The sequence below is a fragment of the Dermochelys coriacea genome, chromosome 3, assembly GCF_009764565.3.
Source record: "Dermochelys coriacea isolate rDerCor1 chromosome 3, rDerCor1.pri.v4, whole genome shotgun sequence".
NCBI lineage: Eukaryota > Metazoa > Chordata > Testudines > Dermochelyidae > Dermochelys > Dermochelys coriacea.
The window spans coordinates 181,555,251-181,569,695 of NC_050070.1; positions in this window are offsets into that span (position 1 = coordinate 181,555,251).

The following is a 14,445-nucleotide window of genomic DNA, read 5'->3' on the forward strand; positions in this document are numbered from 1 at the left end:
TCATGCTCCAACCCTCAGCCCTGCACCCCCTCCCACACCCAAACTACCTCCCTCTTAGTTAACCAGCATTTTTCACTTACCCGCAGCCCCCATTCTCCCAGCATGCCAGAAAAAAACAGCTTTTATTCTATATATTCAAAGAAAGAAAGAAAGAAAGAAAGAAAGAAAGAAAGAAAGAAAGAAAGAAAGAAAGAAAGAAAGAAAGAAAGAAAGATGTGGATCCTTTTTTTTTTTGCAAAATGTTAATTGCAAGATATTGGCTTTTAGATCTAACCAGCATCTATTAGCAACATTTAAAAGATAGGGAATTAAAAGACAAATGGCTGCAGACAACACTAGAAAGAAGACAGGTTTCAGAGTAGCAGCCGTGTTAGTCTATATTTGCAAAAAGAAAAGGATTACTTGTGGCACCTTACAGACTAACAAATTTATTTGAACATAAGCTATCGTGAGCCACAGCTCACTTCATCGAATGCATTCCGATGAAATGAGCTATAGCTCACGAAAGCTTATGCTCAAATAAATTTGTTAGTCTCTAAGGTGCCACAAGTACTCCTTTTCTTTTTACTAGAAAGATGATCCATCTTATGCACCATGGAAAGCTGTGAGATACACTTTTGATAGCTCTCATGCTGGATGAAGAAAATGTTTTTGATAGTGTTGAGTGGTGATACTTGTGTTCTGGCCTTAAAAAATACTGGTGGTTGAACCCAGTTTTGTCCAATAGGTTGTAATTTTCTTTGTTCCATGTGCACAAATAAGTTTATTTTATCTTCCTTAAGTTTAAATGGGAAATGAGGTAATTTATCACTTCTCATATCTTCCTTTTCTCTCTTCTTAGAACTATCTGCTATGCCAATTAGAAATGATCTTCAGATCAAAGATAATCCAAGCATGAAGACATAATGCTAATTCAGTCTCCTGTTGAATTCAAATTACTGTACAATTGCATTTGTCTAAGTAAGATCCTCTGGATTTGAGCCCTGACTCAGCAAAGCATTTAAGTGCACATTTAATTTTCATTGACTTCTCTAGAATATAAAGCTACAACCATCCTTAACAGGTTTGCTTATAAGGGTTGGAATTACTCGCATGCTTAAGTTTAAGCATGTGTTTAAGTATTTTGTTGAATCTGGTCCTTGGTACAGTGACATCCATCTATTCATTATAAATCCCTTGTCTTCCACACCACAGTAACTGACTTTAATCTGTAAGCAGGGAACACTTTCTGCCCACAAATTAACAGGAAAATTTGAACTCATAGATTCATAGATACTAAGGTCAGAAGGGACCATTCTGATCATCTAGTCTGACCTTCTGCACAGCGCAGGCCACAGAATCTCACCCACCCACTCCTACGAAAAACCTCACCTATGTCTGAGCTATTGAAGTCCTTAAATCATGGTTTAAAGACTTCAAGGAGCAGAGAAACCTCCCTCAAGTCAACCATGCCCCATGCTACAGAGGAAGGCGAAAAACCTCCACGGCCTCTCCAATCTGCCCTGGAGGAAAATTCCTTCCCGACCCCAAATATGGCAATCAGCTAAACCCTGAGCATATGGGCAAGATTCACCAGCCAGATACTACAGAAAATTCTTTCCTGGGTAACTCAGATCCCATCCATCTAATATCCCATCTCAGGGGATTAGTCCTATTTACCCTGAATATTTAAAGATCAATTACTTACCAAAATCCCATTATCCCATCATACCATCTCCTCCATAAATTTATCAAGTAGAATCTTAAAACCAGATAGATCTTTTGCCCCCATTGCTTCCCTTGGAAGGCTATTCCAAAACTTCACTCCTCTGATGGTTAAAAACCTTCATCTGATTTCAAGTCTAAACTTCCTGGTGGCCAGTTTATACCCATTTGTTCTTGTGTCCACATTGTTGCTGAGCTTAAATAATTCCTCTCCCTCTCCTGTATTTATCCCTCTGATATATTTATAGAGAGAAATCATATCTCCGCCACAACCTTCCTTTAGTTAGGCTAAACAAGCCAAGCTCCTTAAGTCTCCTTTCATAAGACAAGTTTTCCATTCCTTGGATCATCCTAGTAGCCCTTCTCTGTACCTGCTCCAGTTTGAATTCATCCTTTTTGAACATGGGAGACCAGAACTGCACACAGTATTCTAGGTGAGGTCTCACCAGTGCCTTGTATAATGGTACTAAAACCTCCTTATCCCTACTGGAAATGCCTCTCCTGATGCATTCCAAAACCGCATTGGCTTTTTTCACGGCCATAGCACATTGGCAGCTCATAGTCATCCTATGATCAACCAAAACTCCAAGGTCCTTCTCCTCTTCTGTTACTTCTAATTGATGCATCCCCAACTTATAACTAAAATTCTTGTTATTAATCCCTAAATGCATAACCTTACACTTCTCACTATTAAATTTCATCCTATTACTATTACTCCAGTTTACAAGGTCATCCGGATCCTCCTGTATAATATCCCGATCCTTCTCCGAATTGGCAATACCTCCCAGCTTTGTATCATCTGCAAACTTTATTAGCACACTCCCACTTTTTGTGCCAAGGTCAGTAATAAAAAGATTAAATAAGATTGGTCCCAAAACCGATCCCTGAGGAACTCCACTGGTAACCTCCCTCCAACCTGACAGTTTGCCTTTCAGTAGGACCCGTTGCAGTCTCCCCTTTAACCAATTCCTTATCCACCTTCTGATGTTCATATTGATCCCCATCTTCTCCAATTTAACTAATAATTCCCCATGTGGTATCAAATGCCTTACTGAAATCCAGGTAAATTAGATCCACTGCATTTCCTTTATCTAAAAAATCTGTTACTTTTTCAAAAAAGGAGATTAGGTTGGTTTGGCATGATCTACCTTTTGTAAAACCATGTTGTATTTTGTCCTATTTACCACTGACTTCAATGTCCTTAACTAATTTCTCCTTCAAAATTTTTTCCAGGACCTTGCATACTACAGATTTCAAACTAACTAGCCTGTAGTTACCCGGATCACTTTCTTTTACTTTCTTAAAAATAGGAACTATATTAGCAATTCTCCAATCATTCGGTACTACTCCTGAGTTTACAGATTCATTAAAAATTCTTGCTAATGGGCTTGCAATTTCAGGTGCCAATTCCTTTAATATTCTTGGATGAAGATTATCTGGGCCCCCCAATTTAGTCCCATTAAGCTGTTTCAGTTTTGCTTCTACCTCAGATATGGTAATATCTACCTCCATATCCTCATTCCCATTTGTCATGCTACCATTATCCCTAAGATCGTCTTTAGCCTTATTAAAGACTGAGGCAAAGTATTTGTTTAGATATTGGGCCATGCCTAGATTATCTTTAACCTCCACTCCATCCTCAGTGTTAAGCGGCCCCACTTCTTCTTTCTTAGTTTTCTTCTTATTTATATGACTATAGAACCTTTTACTATTGGTTTTAATTCCCTTTGCAAGGTTTCACTCTATTCGACTTTTAGCCTGTCTCACTTTATCCCTACATGTTCTGACCTCAATTAGGTAGCTTTCCTTGCTGATCCCTCCCATCTTCCACTCCCTGTATGCTTTTTGCTTCTTCTTAATCACCTCTCTAAGATGCTTGCTCATCCAGCTTGGTCTTCAACTCCTTCCTATGAATTTTTTCCCCTTTCTTGGGATATAGGCTTCCGATAGCTTCTGCAGCTTTGATTTAAAGTAATCCCAGGCCTCCTCTACCTTTAGATCCATAAGTTCTTCAGTCCAATCCACTTCCCTAACTAATTTCCTTAATTTTTGAAAGTCAGCCCTTTTGAAATCAAAAACCCTAGTTGCAGATTTATTTTTGTTAATCCTTCCATTTAGTTTGAACTGAATTAGCTCATGATCACTTGAGCCAAGATTGTCCCCTACAACCATTTCTTCTAGGAGGTCCTCGTTACTCACCAAAATTAAATCTAAAATGGCATCCCCTCTAGTTGGTTCAGCAACTACTTGATGAAGGAATCCATCAGCTATCGCATCTAGGAAAATCTGAGCCCTATTATTTTTACTAGCACTGGTCCTCCAGTCTATATCTGGGAAGTTAAAGTCTCCCATGATCACGCACTTTCCATTAGTATTTACTTTATTAAAGATATTAAAAAGGGCTCTATCCATATCCAAATTAGATCCCGGAGGTCTATAGCATACCCCAAGCACTATCGTAGGAGAGGCTTTACTAATTTTCTTTCCCAATGTAATTTTTGCCCAGACGGACTCTGTCTTATCCATTGCATCGCTTCTTATTTCTTTACATTATACCTCATCATTGATATACAATACTACTCCACCACCTTTACCTTTGTTTCTGTCTTTCCTAAACAGCACATAGCCTTCAATACCTGTAGTCCAGTCATGACTACTATTCCACCATGTTTCTGTTATCCCTATAATATCTGGTTTCACTTCCTGCACCAGTAGCTTTAGTTCCTCCATTTTGTTACCTAGGCTCCTCGCATTGGTGTATAAACATCTTAATTTTTGCTGTTTGGCCTCACTCACATTTTGTACCCTATTAGGCACAGTCATTCTACAGCCAGTATAACCTATTAGACTAGTATCCACACCGCCCACGCTCCTTATATACATTCTCCTACCCACAGCTGTATCCTTTCTTACTTCGTCTTCTTCCCTCTCAATGCTAAAATCTGGCGTGGAGATTTCCTGGACATCTCCCAACCATCTCCCCTTAATTCCTAGTTTAAAGCTCTCTTTATCAGTTGTGCCAGCCTGGATCCTAGAAGTCTATTTCCTTCCCTACTGAGATGAAGTCCATCCCGAGAGAACTGTCCTCTGTCTGTGAATGCCTCCCAGTGGCCATACATACCAAAGCCCTCCTTATAGCACCACTGCCTAAGCCATCTGTTGACAGTCATAATCTTGTCACACCTTTGTTGCCCTTCTCTAGGAACAGGAAGGATCCCGCTAAAGATCACCTGAGCCTCAATTTCCTTAAGCGTCTTCCCCAGCCTAGCATAGTCTCCCTTAATACTTTCCAGCGAGAATCTAGCCGTATCATTTTTTCCCAGATGAAGGATAATTAGGGGATTCTTTCCCGCTCCCTTTAGGATCCTTTTCAACTTCAGGTCTACATCCCATATCTTAGCACCCGGAAGACAGCACACCTTTCTATTCTCTGGATCAGCTCTAGTTACAGGCCTGTCTATTCTTCTCAATAAAGAGTCCCTGATCACATAGACCTGCCCTTTCCTGGTAACAGTGCTATTCTCCAGTCTCTCCCCTGTTCCCTCTGGCTGCAAGTTCTTTCCATTCCTATTTTCCCTTATAAGCCTCTTCAACCCATCCTGTATCCTCCTGGGGCTCATATTTGGTGTAGTCTCCCTTGACTCTTCCCCTTTTCCTATAGGACTAGCCTCTCTTCTCATCTTCCTTACCCTTCCACCTTCAACAAGTACCTGCTGAGCCCCTTCTTCATTTTCCAACTCTGCAAACCTATTCCTAAGCTCTATTTCTCCTTCACTAGCCCGTCTTTTCCTCTGCCTGGTTCTTTTAGTCACATGCTTCCACTGACCACTTTCCTCACCCAATCTTTCCTCAAAATTCCCCAGCCCTGCTTCCATCTGTGAGTCTGAGCTTTTCCCTTCAGATACCTCATATCTTTGCTCCATCATCTGCTCAAACCCCTTCCTAAACTCAACCAGACTTTCCACCTGCATCTCCAAACCTCGGATCTTTTCCTCCATCAGCTCTATCAGACGGCATTTCATGCAGAAAAAACTCTTACCGGTTCCCCCCTCCAGGATCATGTACATACCACAGCTTCCACATCCAGTCATCCTCAATGTGTCTTCCACTACAGGAGTCACTCCCACAGCTGCCTCTGTATCTGTCATCGGTTTCCCACCTAAATCCTGTTAATCTGGCAAACGCAAACCACTCATGATAATCAATAAAAAATAGCACAACACTTTCAGGCATAGATTATCCAAGTATATTTCTGAAAACCGTAGCTGCATATACAAATGGAGACTTTTGTACAAACAGATACGTCCTCAGATCTTGTGGACAAGTATAAGGGGATTAACTGAAAACGTGATACAGCATGGGCATATATCAGGCAGTTATCTCCATCATATACCCTGAACTATCAACTGCAAACACAAATTTACCAAAGAAAGCTCAATAGTGTATGTACTTGATGCTAGAAAATGCTAGAGCTGATAAAAAACTTAAAATTTCGATTCTGAGGGAAATTCCATTTCAAAATTAGTTTTTATTCTAAATGAAAAAGAAAGTCAAATTTCAAAAGTGATTAAAAAATGAAAATCTGGAATTATTATGTTTGGAAACATTAAAATGACCTTATAAAATGGTTAGTTTTGATCAAGTCAAAATATTTCATTTTGACTTTATTATTTCAAACATGTATCTTATATTGTAATATAAAGTCAACATATTTAATATATATTATATATGATTTATTGTAAAGTTAAAAGTAAAATGATAGTTAAAACAAAGCATTTTGACTTTATCGAAAGAAGTGGTTTGATAATTTCTAGTTGAAAATGTCAAGGTAATTGATATGTTCTTGTGAAAAGCTTTGATTTTGTTGAATCACCATTTTCTGACTAAAGAGTGTTCAGTCCAAAAAGTTTTGACTAACTCTAGAGAATGAGAATATTGGGACAAATTCTGACTATTTCCATACATTTTAATGAAACAGAGTACCATGATGATCATCTGTTCAACTTCCTGCATAACTCATTCCATAGAACCACCCAGTAATTACTGCATCTAGTCCAGGGATGTGATTGAATTACAGCATATCTTTCAGAAAGACATCTGATGATGATCAAAAGATTCAAACAATTGAGATACTAGAACATCTCTAAACTGTTCCAATGGTTAGTAGTTTAAAAAAAATCTCCTTATTTCCAGTTTATTTTTTTTGCTGGCTCCAGTTAGTAATGGACCTATACAATGTTAGGATTCCTTTTGTTCCTCTTACATTTAAAAATATTCTTCTTATTGTTCATAATCCTATTGGGCATATGTATTTTGTTAATACCTTTAGCTTCCTTTATCAATTGCCTATATTTTTTTGACTTATGCTCATTAAAATGAACCATTCCTTTGTTTCCATTAAAGAAATCACATGAATGCAAACCTATTTGTTTCAGTGGAGCTGCGTGCATACAGCTGAGGACAAAATATAGTTCACTCTTTGTAAGATATACAATGTGATAAAGAAAAGGAGTACTTGTGGCACCTTAGAGACTAACAAATTTATTAGAGCATAAGCTTTCGTGAGCTACAGCTCACTTCATCGGATGCATCCGATGAAGTGAGCTGTAGCTCACGAAAGCTTATGCTCTAATAAATTTGTTAGTCTCTAAGGTGCCACAAGTACTCCTTTTCTTTTTGCGAATACAGACTAACACGGCTGCTACTCTGAAATGTGATAAAGGTCAGAATACATTTGGTGAGTTGGTCAAGGTTAATGTATAATGTTAAAACCTTGGAATTAATTTGCAAACTGGATACAATTTACTTAGGCTTGAATAGAGACTGGGAATGGATGAGTCATTACACAAAGTAAAACTATTTCCCCATGGTATTTCTCCCCCCCACCCCACCCCCCACTGTTCCTCTGATATTCTTGTTAACTGCTGGAATTAGCCTACCTTGCTTGTCACCATGAAAGGTTTTCCTCCTTCCCCCCCCTGCTGCTGGTTATGGCTTATCTTAAGTGATCACTCTCCTTACAGTGTGTATGATAAACCCATTGTTTCATGTTCTCTGTGTGTGTATATAAATCTCTCCTCTGTTTTTTCCACCAAATGCATCCGATGAAGTGAGCTGTAGCCCACGAAAGCTTATGCTCTAATAAATTTGTTAGTCTCTAAGGTGCCACAAGTACTCCTTTTCTTTTTGTTAAAACCTAGCTGTCCTTTTACTGGAACTACATACAGAAAATAATAAAAAAAATACTCTGTTCAGCAAACAGAAGAAACTGTTTTAGGAAGAACTCAATATTTTGGGTCTGGCTAAAGAGTTGGAGGGTTCTGAGGGAAATGCAAGGAGGACTTTAAGGAAGAATTTGGAAAGTAGACAAAAGGTACTTAGTGTTTTGTTTTATTTTTTAAGGGCGCAGAGGAAGGGAATAACATTAGAAAGGGACAATGATTTCAGCCCCTCATGACGAGGATCTATATTCCCATTTGTTTATAGAGTGCTGTGCATATCTATGATGTTCATAATTAATGAATAACTAAGAAAGTGAGTAAGAGAAAGAGACATAGCTCGTGGAAAAGAAAGTGCAAGAGTCAGAGAAAGAGGAAGTCAAGAAGACAGTAGTGGGAAAGGGAGGCAAAGCAGGAGAGAGAAAGGACCATTGTTGTCACATTAAGCTGCCAATGAGGGCATAATTGTTAAAAATGGAATTTTATTTAACATGAAAAAAGAAAGAAGAGAACACAACATCTTACAGCTGACACAGGTTGAAAATAAGGTATTTATTCTTGCTGCTGCTGCCACATTTGACTAACAGCCATCTTTCACAGTTAAGTAAGGTGATGATTAAAGCCATCATGATCAAATTCCTGCTGACCAGGAAAAAGGACAAATGAATCAATTCCCGTGACTGAAGTTGTATCAAGAATGGAAGAATGGCCAGTGGTACAAAATTAATCCATTCCTAATGATATTTGAAAAATATAATTTCATGCTCCACTTCAGTAGGTTTGCCTTGCCTGGTTGTATGTCTTTAGAATCACTAATCCCATTTTTTGAAGAAGGAAGGAGACCAGTAGAAATGGAAAATGTTATCACAGAATTAAAATGAAAGTTCAGCCTGATCTCCAAATCAAGAAAGTGATATCCTGTATATGATATACCAGATGTCACAGTTTGTTGATAAGATCAGCAGTTTCAGCTAGTAGAACAGCTGATTTGTCAGCGGCTAACCTACCCTTCCATTGGCTTTTTTGTAAACTGATCAAGATTTGGAAGACAAGACAAACTCCAGCCCTCCTCATCTATAATAGCATCTGCTATCTACAAAGACTCCAACTACTGGATCCCTGCTATGAAATTTCAATGAAAATTTTGTGACAAAACTTTAACCTTGGCTTTTGTAGACAAGAATCTTTAGGAAATCATACTAGGGATGAATTCCTGGCCCCACTGAAATCAATGCAGATTTATGGAGCCAGGATTTCATGCTAAAATTTTATAACTAAATTGTACCCTGTGCAGAGGGCCAGCATGTGGCATAAATGCCATATAAGCCCCACATAAATTCTCAGAATAAGGGTTTGGTAGAATTTGAGAGGTACATAGGATCTTGTTCTGAGCCCCTGCACGGGGTGAATTTCGCCCTTTGTGAGAAACTTTAATCCCTTATGCTCCTTAAGACGTACGCCTCACTGTTTGCAGTAGGTATCCATGACAGTTAAGAAACGGTAACTTGAAAATTATAGACCATCCAACCATCCAACTCTGCTGCATGTCTGTAAATATATTGTGTTTCTGGGGTTAATACCATGGCCTAATTTATTGGAACGCTTATTGAACCAGTCACAGAGATGTGCACAGGAGCCTAGAAGGCAGTGTTTGATCAGCAACATGACCGCACCATCAAAACCACAGACTTCACAGCTAGAAAACTATGTTTTTTACTGCATTGCCAATGTTAATTTACCACTGCAATACATTGCAAGCCAGGTGAGAATTCAGGGGAGTACATCTTTAAATATTGAGTGGTTCATACGAATATATGAAAACATTATATGTAAAAATAATAGAAATGAATGTATAGAGCTATTCCTAACTCAATATGAAATGTCTCACCAAAGCTAACAAATTGCATCACATATTGCCTACTCAAAGGCACACACTACTCAGTTCAAATATAAGGAGTTTGGTTGGTAAATTTGGAATTATTTTTATTTCATATTATTGATTGTTATTGAGACTGTACAGTACCATAAGTATGCCTGGCACTTTATAGAGCAAACAAGAGACAATAATTCTTTGAAAAGCTAACAGTCCAAAGTCTTGATCCTACTATATGCTGAGTGTCCTTAATTCTCACTGCTGCCAGTGAGAGATGGGGGCACTCAGTAGCTTTCAGGAGACACAAATCTTGCAGGATAGAACCCTAAATTTAAACACAACATGACAAGTAATTACAGATCGAGGGTGGGCTGAGGGGAGCACATTGTTAAAAGAAATGATTATTTGTCCATTTAGGTTTACTTTGTGTGAATCTTGGAAGCTGTTTGTTTTTATTTGTACTTTATTTAAGTGTATAAAATTATGTATAAAATTGTGTGTATAAAATTTAGAGTGCTTTCTGTCTTTTTATTGCCTTAATTCTTGGCACTATGAATTTTCTCAGCATGTATTGCGTTATTGGTAGAATGATGCATTCACACCGAGAATTTCCTAGTTAATCCCTGATTCTATATTTATCGCAGCTGCTTTATGGACATCAGAGTTACTCGCAGAATAGTATTTATCTTTCCACAATAAAATGTTGCTCCTCTCTACAGAACATGTCCTGCTGATTGCACATGTTTTGTTATTTTAGATGAAAATAAATGTATTTATCCCAATGTGAGAATTAAATCTATAATGTACACAATATATTTTGAAAAAAAAATTCATAGTCCATCCTATGAACTGTATTGTATAATTTTGAATAGTGCACATTGCAATTTCCATTGATAGCACAAACAGTTGTGCCTCTGATTGCCAATGCCAAGCTCTAAAAATGCACATCTGAGTTATCATTGTGAAATTCGGGAGCCCCCTCACCAGACAGTTGAATTCTTTCTCTGACAGTGAGTTGATAGAGCAATTGGGTTTAGAAGTAGCACCTTTGAAATAATTGAAAAGATGATGATGCTATAGTAATGGAATACAATGAAACTGCTAAATATCTATCATAGAATCATAGATATTAGGGTTGGAAGAGACCTCAGGAAGTCATCTAGTCCAACCCCCTGCTCAAAGCAGGACTAACACCAACTAAATCATCCCAGCCAGGGCTTTGGCAAGCTGGGTTTTAAAAACCTCTAAGAACTGAGATTCCACCATCTCCCTAGGTAACACATTCCAGTGCTTCATCACCCTCCTAGTGAAATAGAGTTTCCTAATATCCAACCTAGACCTTCCCCACTGCAACTTGAGACCATTGCTCCTTGTTCTGTCATCTGCCACCACTGAGAACAGCCAAGCTCCATCCTCTTTGGAACCCCCTTTCAGGTAGTTGAAGGCTGCTATCAAATCTCCCCTCGTTCTTCTCTTCTGCAAACTAAACAAGCCCAGTTCCCTCAGCGTCTCCTCATAAGACATGTGCCACAGCCCCCTGATCATTTTCATTGCCCTCCACTGGACTCTCTCCAATTTGTCCACATCCTTTCTGTAGTGGGGGGCCCAAAATTGGACACAATTCTCCAGATGTGGCCTCACCAGTGCCGAATAGAGGGGAATAATCAGTTCCCTCAATCTGGTGGCAATGCTCCTACTAGTGTAGTCCAAAATACCATTTGCCTTCTTGGCAACAAGGGCACACTGCTGACTCATAGCCATCTTCTCATCCACTATAATCCCCAGGTCCTTTTCTGCATAACTGAGCTTAGCCAGTCAGTCCCCAACCTGTAGCAGTTAATGGGATTCTTATCTTAAGTGCAGGACTCTGCACTTGTACTTGTTGAACCTCATCAGAGTTATTTTGGCCTAATCCGCCAATTTGTCTAGGTCACTCTGGACCCTATCCCTACCCTCTAGCGTATCTACCTCTCCCCCCAGTTTAGTGTAAGCCATGAACTTGCTGAGGGTGCAATCTATCCCATCGTCCATGTCATTAATAAAGATGTTGAACAAAACAGGACCGACCTCTGGGGCACTCTGCTTGATACTGACTGCCAACTAGAGATCGAACTGTTGATCACTACCCATTGAGTCCGACAATCTAGCCATCTTTCTATCCATCTTATAGTCCATTCATCCAATCCATACTTCTTTAACTTTCTAGCAAGAATACTGTGGGAGACCATATCAAAATCTTCGCTAAAGTCAAAATATATCACGTCCACTGCTGTCCCCATATTCAGAGAGCCAGTTATCTCTATCTGTGAAAGTCTAATAGTCTTACTCACACTAAGTAGAACATAAAAACACAAGAACATAAATAAGAACAGCCATACTGGGTCAGACCAAAGGTTCATGTAGCCCAGCATGCTGTTTTCCAACAGTGGCCAATGCCAGGTGCCCCAGAGGAAATGAACAGAACAGGTAATCATCAAGTGATCCATCCCCTGTCGCCCATTCCCAAATTCTGGCAATCAGAGGCTAGAGGAGTTCTTACTCCTCAAGAAGTACAATTGATTGCAGTGGGAAATTTCAATGGAGTAAGGTACTACTCCACAGGAGGGTGTCAACATTTGGCCAATTCTAAGGTTTAAATCCTGAAAAACTTGCACATCTGCTTAGTCAATGGGACTACTTATGGACTAGTGCATAAAACACATGCTTAATTTTTTTGAAGGATTGGTTCAAAGTGATTGTCTATGACGTATCATGAAAAGGAATGCAGATAAAATTAGCTGTTTGCTTCTTGCTGAGAAAGGATGATGTCATATGTAGAGGCAGATTTAACAGTCAGCAAGGTCAGGAAATGCTGACCAGACCCAGAGTGACCAGATGTCCTGATTTTATAGGGACAGTCCCGAAATTTGGGGCTTTGTCTTATATAGGTGCTTATTACGCCACACCTCTGTCCCAATTTTTCACACTTACTGTCTGGTCACCTTAACCAGACCCAACCATCTCCTTCTCTCAACTGCCAGTTATAACATGTCATCATGTCTCACATTCAGATAAACTATCATTTCCCTCACTTGCCCCACACTCATCCCTGCTTCTACACCTCTGCCCAGCTCCATGTGCCATGATGTCTGCTCCCTCTGGCCTGAGCCTTGCAGTAGTGCTGCTACTGCTAAAGCCATCAGTACTTCCACTGACAAAGCCAGAACTGCTGTTGCATGAGCCAAAGCTGTGAATCACCATGTCTGCTGCCACCAGAGCTAGAATCGGAGTCACTAGGTAGAGCAAGGTCCTGGTTCCTGCTGCCCCATTTGAATTTTCCTGGAAAATGGGAGAGGAGGAGGGATCTGTGACCAGTCCTACTAATCAGTATTTATGGCAGAGCCACCATTGTGGAGGCACCCTCCCATAGCAAATTCAAATGTGGACAGTGGGGACCAGTGCATTGCTCTTTCTAAATGTTCCAGCATGCTGCAAACAATGGCAGCAGCCTGAGCAGGGCATATATTGTGTACCCGAGTAGCCCTGAGCCTGAAGGGGCCCTCCAAGATCACGGGCCCCTGAGCAGCTGCACCAACTATATCTGCCAGTGCCATCTGCCCCCACCTATTCTGGAGCCCCACCCTCACAAGTAACTAAGTCAGTCACCATGGCAAGGGGCCTCTTTGCTGCCTCAGGGCTGATACAATTGCATGGGTTCCCTGCAACTAACACTGTGCCTGGCCCTCAGCCCCCATTTTTATAGGGTCTTAGGGCAGCCACACTCACTTGTCTTGAAATGTCTTTTCAAAATCCCACAGCATTTGAGCATGCTCCAGTGCTGAGTGGGCTACTGTTCGGAAATGCAGCTTGTTTCCAAATCCTTTTCTTGCTGTGGGACACAGAGATATGTCTCTGCTTGCTCCAGCCTCTTCCTAGCCCCACAGCATTCTCCCCAAGAAGCCCCACTCTAGTTCTGCAATCTCTGCTAAGTCAACACCAAAAAAGCCACATTGTTTTTAAATTACCCCTCCACCTGAAGGATAAATGAAGCAGCACAAAAATTCACTTTATTTAGGTGTATACTTCTAATTTAGTTATTCTCATCATATAATCATAGAAGATTAGGATTGGAAGAGAAGTCAGGAGATCATCTAGTCCAACCCCCTGCTCAAAACAGGAACAACCCCAACTAAATCATTCCAACCAGGCCTTTGTTATACTGGAAGATATCTGAAAATGAAAACTAAACATATGAAAACAATCTGGTTTTAGAAAACAAAAAGAAAAAGATTTTGTTGTTACAAACTGCCTCTAAAGAGCCTAAGTGGCAGAAACTATCATTTTGTAAACTTTCTCCTCAACTCCTGCAGTCTGAAGCAGGAAGTCAAGAAATGCCCCTGGAGTCAGCAAGCATGAACCTGGTATTGTGTCATGGTTTAAGTCAGGAAAAAAAAAATTATGTAGTACTACTGAAGTTGCACCTGTAGTATAAGCTATTTCCTGAGAAATTTTGCTTGAAACCAGTGCTACTGAAGACCCTGTAAAATGAGCTACAGATCAACAAAGTCAGAGATTCTGTAAATGATCTTAAAACCAAAACAACCTAAAGACCCTGTAGGTGAAGATGAAAGGAACAAAGCCAAAGGCCCTATAGAAGAGCAGGTCAAAACT